The sequence below is a fragment of the Anser anser genome, assembly GCF_964211835.1.
Source record: "Anser anser genome assembly, contig: HAP1_SCAFFOLD_125, whole genome shotgun sequence".
Classification (NCBI taxonomy): domain Eukaryota; kingdom Metazoa; phylum Chordata; class Aves; order Anseriformes; family Anatidae; genus Anser; species Anser anser.
This window is the reverse complement of record NW_028153497.1, coordinates 92,795-100,262: the sequence shown is the minus strand read 5'-3', so window position 1 is coordinate 100,262 and position 7,468 is coordinate 92,795. Positions and strand designations below refer to the sequence as shown.

General features: G+C 42.5%; 1 pseudogene across 1 annotated transcript; it reads left to right on the top strand.

Moving 5' to 3' along the window:
• The first annotated feature begins 958 nt into the window (after positions 1-958).
• Positions 959-7,040, top strand: LOC310892059 (zinc finger CCCH domain-containing protein 11A-like; annotated as a pseudogene). The gene is made up of 11 exons: positions 959-1,033; positions 1,258-1,377; positions 2,160-2,283; positions 2,728-2,931; positions 3,457-3,576; positions 4,085-4,165; positions 4,582-4,692; positions 5,431-5,493; positions 5,752-5,847; positions 6,058-6,123; positions 6,637-7,040. The product of its transcript is annotated as a zinc finger CCCH domain-containing protein 11A-like (transcript).
• The last annotated feature ends 428 nt before the right edge of the window (positions 7,041-7,468 follow it).

Below are 7,468 nucleotides of genomic sequence, written 5' to 3'. Positions count from 1 at the left end.
TTAGTGTTTTCTTAATAGGTGAAGAAATCTTGAAGACCAGAGATTGGAACATACTGAATTTTGAATTAAAAAAAAAAAAAAAAAAGTCAAATTTTCTGGCTGTGGAAGATGGAGCCTCATTTTTGCAGCCACTTTGAATCACGAGTTCATCTCTAAATGCACTGGGTTTTTTTGTTTTTGTTTTGTTTTGTGGTGTTTTTTTTTTTGGTTTTTATTTTTTGAAGAGCTAACTAACCCTGGCTGTCTCCAGTCTGAGAGAGTGTTCAGATGGACTTGCTTCCTCCATTAGTTATAAGCTGTTTAAAAGCACATCCTATGTTTGAATTGTGGATGAGAGGCTCCCTTGGCAAAGTGAGGAGGCAAATTCTTCCTACCCCTTTATCATTAATTCACGGATTCAGTGTTGGTTCGGCCTCCAGGAGAAGTTAACTGGAAGTCTTTGAAGATCGATAACTTTGCTGAGGTTGTCCAGGTAGGTGAACTCGAAGACCCACAGTGACTGGAACGTGCTATTTAATGCGTCATACTGCGTTCTGTAGAAGTTACTCGTAGCCATAGTTGATCATTGCCTTGCATGTATGATCAGGTGGTTTTTGAAGAAGTGACTCCCTTTTCAGGCTTCCGGATGTGCTCCAAGGCATATTATTGAGGACGTGGAAGAGAACACTTGCTGACAAAGCTCCTGGCAGCTTTACAGAACTTTAGTTTAATATTGTGTTAGTTCCCGTAACAGCTGATTTCAAGGCATTGCTCTCCTCAAGAGACTAATTTGATGAACAGAAGAAAGCTGGAAAAATGCTTGTTACTCATTATTTTTCACTTGTTGGTACTTTGTTTAGGGTTACTTTTAAAAAGAAGATTTCACTGATCACAAGCCAGTGGAAGACTTTCAGCCCAAGCAAGGGTGAAGACAGCTCTCTCCAAGAGCAGAGGAAGTCCCTGTGGAGAGAACCCGAGCTTGTTATCAGAACTTGTCGGCATGTCTAAACAAGGAGACGATTGCTACTTCTATTTCTATTCTACCTGTACCAAGGTATGGCTGGGTTTCTTTTGCTTTGCTTTGCTTTGTTTTTTTGTTGTTTTTTTTTTTTTTCATTTTTTTCAGGAAGGGGTAGAGTAGGAGGAGGAGGCACACTGGTCTTTGGTTAACGTGATAACCAGATAGATTCTGAATTCAATCGTAGCAACCTGAGGCAGTAGCATGGACGTTTTTGAGGCTGTACTATATTTTCCTTGTTGGTTTCCTTTTGGTTACAGGGAGACAACTGTTCCTTCCGCCACTGTGAAGCTGCTCTGGGGAACGAGACAGTCTGCACGCTGTGGCAGGAGGGTCGTTGTTTCAGGAATGTCTGCCGATTCAGACACATGGAAATCGATGTGAGTGCCTAAAGATGTGTTCTCAAAATAAATCAACAAAAGCATTTTTCAGTGCTGTAGGTGTGCTGATTGTGCTTTTGCAGGACAGAGTCCTTTGCTTTGGAATTACACTGGTTTCTGTTAGCAGGGGAGGGGGTGGGAGGAAGGAGAGGGAAATAAAATCAATGCCTTAGGTATGTCTTAGCAAGATTTTCTTTTATTAGACGCCGACAGTATTTTCTCAACAGATGCAGAATAACCGCTAACTAGACTGCTAAAACCTGCTGGAGCAGGGGGGTAATAAACAGGCTGTACTAGCCTCCTGAGAGCAGGCTTGATAATGATCTATCAGGTCTCTTGTGTCCCGGAGTCCTTCAGATAATGCTGTTCTAGCTGCCTGGGCTAGGAAGCAGTGGGGAAAGTTAAAGGTGCAGAAGAACGAAGTCTCCGAGAAGTAGTTCTGGATAGAGTTAACGTAGGCAATTTAAGATGTTCTTTTTCCCTCTGAATAATCCTAGTATAATCCTAGGTGTATTAGTTTAACCCACCCTAAACTGATGTCTGAGAGTGCCTGTCTTCTCAAACTGAATGATGACAAGGCTAAACGTGCATAGTGGTTACAGCTTCTGCAAACTTTGTGAATATGCCCGGAAATACTATACTTCCGTGATAAACTGACCTTTGGAATGATGTTTCAGCACTGTATTGTGACAGCCCTATCGCTGTCGTGACCTGGAACTGTGCATCTCTTTGCAAACCTTAGGTGCATGTTATCACGAGCTTGTCTTTCTTTCTGTCTTCAGAAAAAGCGCGCTGAGATTCCCTGCTACTGGGAGAAGCAGCCAGTAGGCTGTCAGAAAGCCAACTGTGCTTTTCATCACGCAAAGGGACGTTACATCGATGGCGTCTTCTTACCACCAAGCAAGAGTGAGTTTAGGTCCTTTTTCTTTAAGTATTGAAGAATTAATTTTGCATATTACTTAGTGGGTGCCAATAGTGTAGGAGACATCAGGTAACCGTTCATTTGTGAGTGCAGGAAAAGGTCTGCAGTCCTAGGTGGTCAGCTAAACCGAGTGTACTGCTGCTGTACTGCTGGTATTTGTTTTCTGCTTTCATGCTCAGCTTCTCTCTGCTTTGTGTGATATTTGCCTTGCAGTTTGCTTTCTGTTGTTTCGTCTTCTGCTGGGTGGTAGGGAGATGTGTTGTTGTTTGAAGGCAAGTCATTGTTCACGGTGTAAACAGTGGCGGGATGGGCAAAAGGAGATGCTGCATTCATTGCCTGTGCAGGTTATCTGCCTTAGCTACCATCTTCGTGCATTGTGGTCAAAGTTTTAAACTGCCATATTACTGATGATCCTCCTCTTCCTCTAGCTACACTGCCAAGTCCGCCTGAGTCCGCGGACGATGATTTGAAAGTGGCTCAGATGTCACTGCAGCAAAACAAACTTTCTGTCCAGTCCAATCCCTCTCCATAGCTAAGGCGGGTGATGAAAGTGGAAAACTCGGAAAATGTCCCAAGCCCTACACACCCTCCAGTTGTAATCAATGCTGCAGATGATGATGAAGATGATGATGGTGAGCATGGTTTGGTTCCTGGAAGGAATTTGTGCTGTAAATGATTGTGTAAGTCTTTGGTTCTTGGAAGGAATTTGTGCTGTAAATGAATGTATAAATCACAGATGACCTGAGGTCTGACTAGCGATAGGGCAGGCAGTCCGCTCAGGTCACTGGTGGCTTTGTCTGGCAGTCAGTGGACAGAACCTGAAATGTTGGAGGAAAGCTTAGAACCACTCTTGGCTTTAGCTGGTCTGTTGTGTAAAGCTCTATGTGAAACTAGGAAGGAAATTCCTTTTTTTTTGTCTGAAGAGTAATATGTTGTGTAGTAGTTAAAGCTGCAGAGAGAATCTAGAGTCCTAGATGTTTTGTCCTAGGGTAGTCTACTTACGAGTTCATCAGGTCAGTGTAGCTGTATTAAAAAAAAAAAAAAACAAAAAAAAACCAACTTTTTTATAGGAACCATGGACTGAAGTGTCATTGCATGAGCTACATAATCACGAACAATCTGGCCTATGCATAACTGAATAGATTTTTCCCCTTCAGACCAGCTTTCTGCGGAAGGAGAAGAAACTAAAACTCCCGTCCAGCAACCAGCTGAGGAAGGCCAAAATGGATTACGGATGATTTCCACTCGGAAAGCCAGTGCTACTACTGCTAAACAAGGTATTCCAGCACCTGTAGTAGGATAAATCGGCAGGATAACTTGACAATTAACTCAAAAGCAATGTGGCGTAAAAACACAACAGAATGTAGGGGTGCTGAATGGACTCGGTTATTTCCATGATCTCATTTCTCCCTGATACCATCATGTGCCCATTGGGTCAGAAAGTTGAACTGCTTTTCTTTCCTTTTGGAGAACAAAACAGGGTCACAGCATGGAGTTTAAATGGCTGCACGTGCAGCCTGGCAACCACTGTTGAAAGCCATATCTAACGATAGAGGGATCTAATATCACGTAAATGGATTAAAATTAAAACTACAGTTTTTACCCTGAAGGGTGAAAGGAGGGGCAAAATGCCATTGATTCTATGGTTGTTTCACTTGTGAGGAGTGTTGACAGGCTTTATTCTAAATACTTCTGAAAGTTCCTGAGCACTAAGAAGCCTGAGGATCTGTGATCCTCAGTGAGTGCCTCTAAGCCTTAGTCTCATTAACTGTTTTCTGTTTTCAGAGGACGGTCTGAATTTTGGAATAAAAACACTTGAAGAAATCAAATTGCAGAAAATGAAGGAAAAAACTAAGAGACACGGTGGTGAGTTAATATTCCCTGCTTCCTTACCCGGTTCACCTTCATCCTGTGTGATGATTTTTCTTTCAAAAAAAACCTCTTCCAGTAATACCGGGTAGCTGGCTATGCTTTGGTGAATCCAACTATTTTGCCAAAGAAGTGAAATTTGATTGGCTTCAGAATGGCAGGTGATGGTGGCTGGGAGCTGCTTGAGGGATAGACTTCCATGTTTAGCTGGGGGCATCGAGCAACCTGATTCTCAGCCAGCTGGTATTCTAGATGGGAATTCCAAGGGCAACCAGAGGCAAACTAGTCACCTCTCTTATTTGCATGCTCTGGTCACTGTATGTTTGACAGTAATGAATAATTAAAGTTTTTTGTTCTTCGTGATAGTTTTTTCTGTTTGGTAAACTTCCTTATGTTTTGCTTGCTCTGAGCAGAAGGTCCTTCAAGATCTTCTCTTCCTCCCGTCGATTCTATGATTTTTCCTGCTCCGGAAAAGGAAAATGTCCGGACAGTGGTGAGAACTGTGACACTGTCTACAGAGGAAGGTAATAATTCATGCTTTTGTTTCGATTTCATTACTCCTAAACTGGAAGGTTAAGCAAGAAGGAAGGCAATTCACCCCTGTTAGCCTCCTGGTGCTGCCGCCTTCTGTTCAAAACATGCTTTTATGCTGAAAGTCCCTGGTTGTACTGGAAAGCTTTGGTGCTCAGGTTAAGTGCAGTAGCAGGAGAAAGAAAAAAATGTGTCAGTATGCAAATAGGGGGATAACTGAAAAACAGGAGAGTAACGAGAAGAAAGAGCTCTAGAGGACAGTGCTATGTAAGAAGCAATTTCTGAAGCTTTAAAGAGGCTGACAGTGGCACGTGTGGACAGTAGTGCGATAGGAGTCTGTGTATAAATTATATTGTTTAGAGTTGTGCAAATTCCTTTGAAAGGGAAAGAAGTGAAGAAGTACTTCTACTCATAGACATTCACCTTAGAAAGGAATATTTCTCAGCATTTGTACCTAATAATATTCTGCTTGCTTATGCAGCTCTGTTCTGCAAAAAGTATAGCTGTCAAGCAGACTCAGATTCATTCTCGACTACATTCAGCTGGAATTTGAGGCAAACACTGAGACTATGGATACTTTTTCTAAGTTAATTATAGTTGAAATATGAGTTTGTGTGGTTTAGCTGTCAAAACAGTGCCTTGCTGGGTTTTTTTTGGACATGGGCTAACAGTATACTATTTCTATTGGCTACTGGTTTCTATGAAATAGAAAAATTTTACTTTTGTTTTAGGGGAGGAACCTGTGGTTCGACTAGATCTTGCTGAGAAACAAGGAAAACGGAAAGCCTCCGTGGGTAAGAACTTTTTATGAGCTGTTATTTAGGTGCCGCCTTCTCTATATGACTGCATTGAAGAGTATTTTTGACGTATGAGAGGAAAATGCGTTGCAGTGGAGATCTGTGTTGACTGCAGAAATGGCAAAAAAACCATTTAGCAGCTGAAAGGCAATTTTATGAAAATATGCTTGAAAAATAGAAGCTTGTGGTTGACTGTTCTCAAATCTTCCTGCAAAGAAATGTTCTTAAAATATTCCTTGTTTTCTCTGTCTGAAGCTGATGTAAGCGCTCTTCCGGTGAAGCGCAGCCTTGCTGAAAGGCTGGGGAAGAAGGTGGAGGTTCCGGGAAATGCTGACAAAGCACCAAAGAGAGGTACAGCTACTAAACAGGCATCTGGATGTGATTCACGGGTTTTGTAGTTAGGCTTTCTGTTTGTCCTTTTCCTGCGATGTTTCTTTTTGCATGTTGGCTGAGGTCTTAATCACCGGGATTCAAAGTTACCTTTCCTGCCTTGTTTTTGAATGTGAACACAAAGTTGACGTTTATGCAGCCTCCCTAATTTGGTCTTTTTCTGTTTTGCAGTTCAAGTTCCCAAGTCTGTGAAGGAGAGGCTAGGATTACCTTCTCAACGGACTAGTACTGCGAAAGGTAACAACTGGCTATTAAATATACTTTCTCCTTCTTCCTTTCCGTGAACTTAGACCGTTTTCATACAGCCCTAAAAAGGAATTCAAATGAAAACAAAGAACTGATTCCTCTTGCTCGAGTGCTGAAGCTCTTCTGACAGCCACTATCAGAAATCTGGCTCTAGGTGTGTGTTTATTTTCCGCTTGTGCCTTGTCAAGGTTTTAAGCTGCTTCTGTGAACCATCATATACAATTAGAATAGAGCCACTGCCGGGAGCAGGAATTTGAAATGCAGTCTGAAAAAGTAATCAAGTAAACTAGCATTTCTGTGTAGCAACTCTCTCTGGATAGGGCTGGTCTTCAAAATACAACAAGTGGCTCAGAGGAGGAGGAGAATGTTAGGCTATTGTCCTAAGATGCGTTATTGGGAACGCTCAGGCTTAGTTTTCCTTAGTACTGTGACAAATTTTGGAGACTTAAACTATTGTTGGACTCTCTTTAAATGTTGGCGCTTCTCATTTCTTGATGATGACAGGGAAGGCTGCTAAGCCAAAGGGAGAGGTCCATGTGAAAACACTGGAGGAAATCCGTCGTGAGAGAGCTCTTCAGAGACGAGAATGTCAAGCCAAAGCCCAGGCTGAATGGCATGGTAAAACCAAAGATCCCAGCGCAGGGGCAAAAATTGAGGGTGAGCCCAAGAAGCAGAGCGTGCTCACTCTTTCCGGGCCCAGCAAAGTGCAGTCGAAGGAGCCGGCAGGTAAAGCCAAGCCAGAAGGAGAAGTGCGTGTTAAAACCCTGGAAGAAATAAAGCGCGAGAAAGCTCTGCGGATGCAGCAGAGTGGAGAAAATGTGCCAGCTCCCCCAGCACAACCTGGACCTGCCCCAGCCGGGCAGAAATCGTTATGGAACACAAAGCTATCAGGTAATAAGATGCTTTAATACCTGCCCCGGTGAGGTGCTTCCCATATTGAGCAAGTTCCGTTTGCTCAGGATCTGCTTTGCTTTTTCCTTCAATGCAGAGGATAAAAGAGTTTAAGGCTGCAAAGTTCAAAGGCAAAGAAGGGCCAGAACATGCAACCATGTCTGTTTTCATTAATTACGTGATGGTATTCTGTATTTCCCACTAGAAAATTAACACATTGAGGGGCTTTTTAGTCTAATTTTGGTATTCTGTTTTTTTCTGCCATCTGTTTATGGTATGAAGTCCTCCCTGCGTTGAGTTCAAGTTCACCTTCCTCTTTGGCATGTGTTGCTTAACTTGACACGTGTATGTGTTTGTAAAGCATGCTTCAGCGTCTTAATGTGGGGGGCCAGTTTCTGTCAAAAATGACAGAGGATCAAAGGCCTCGTTGTTAAGATTATATCAA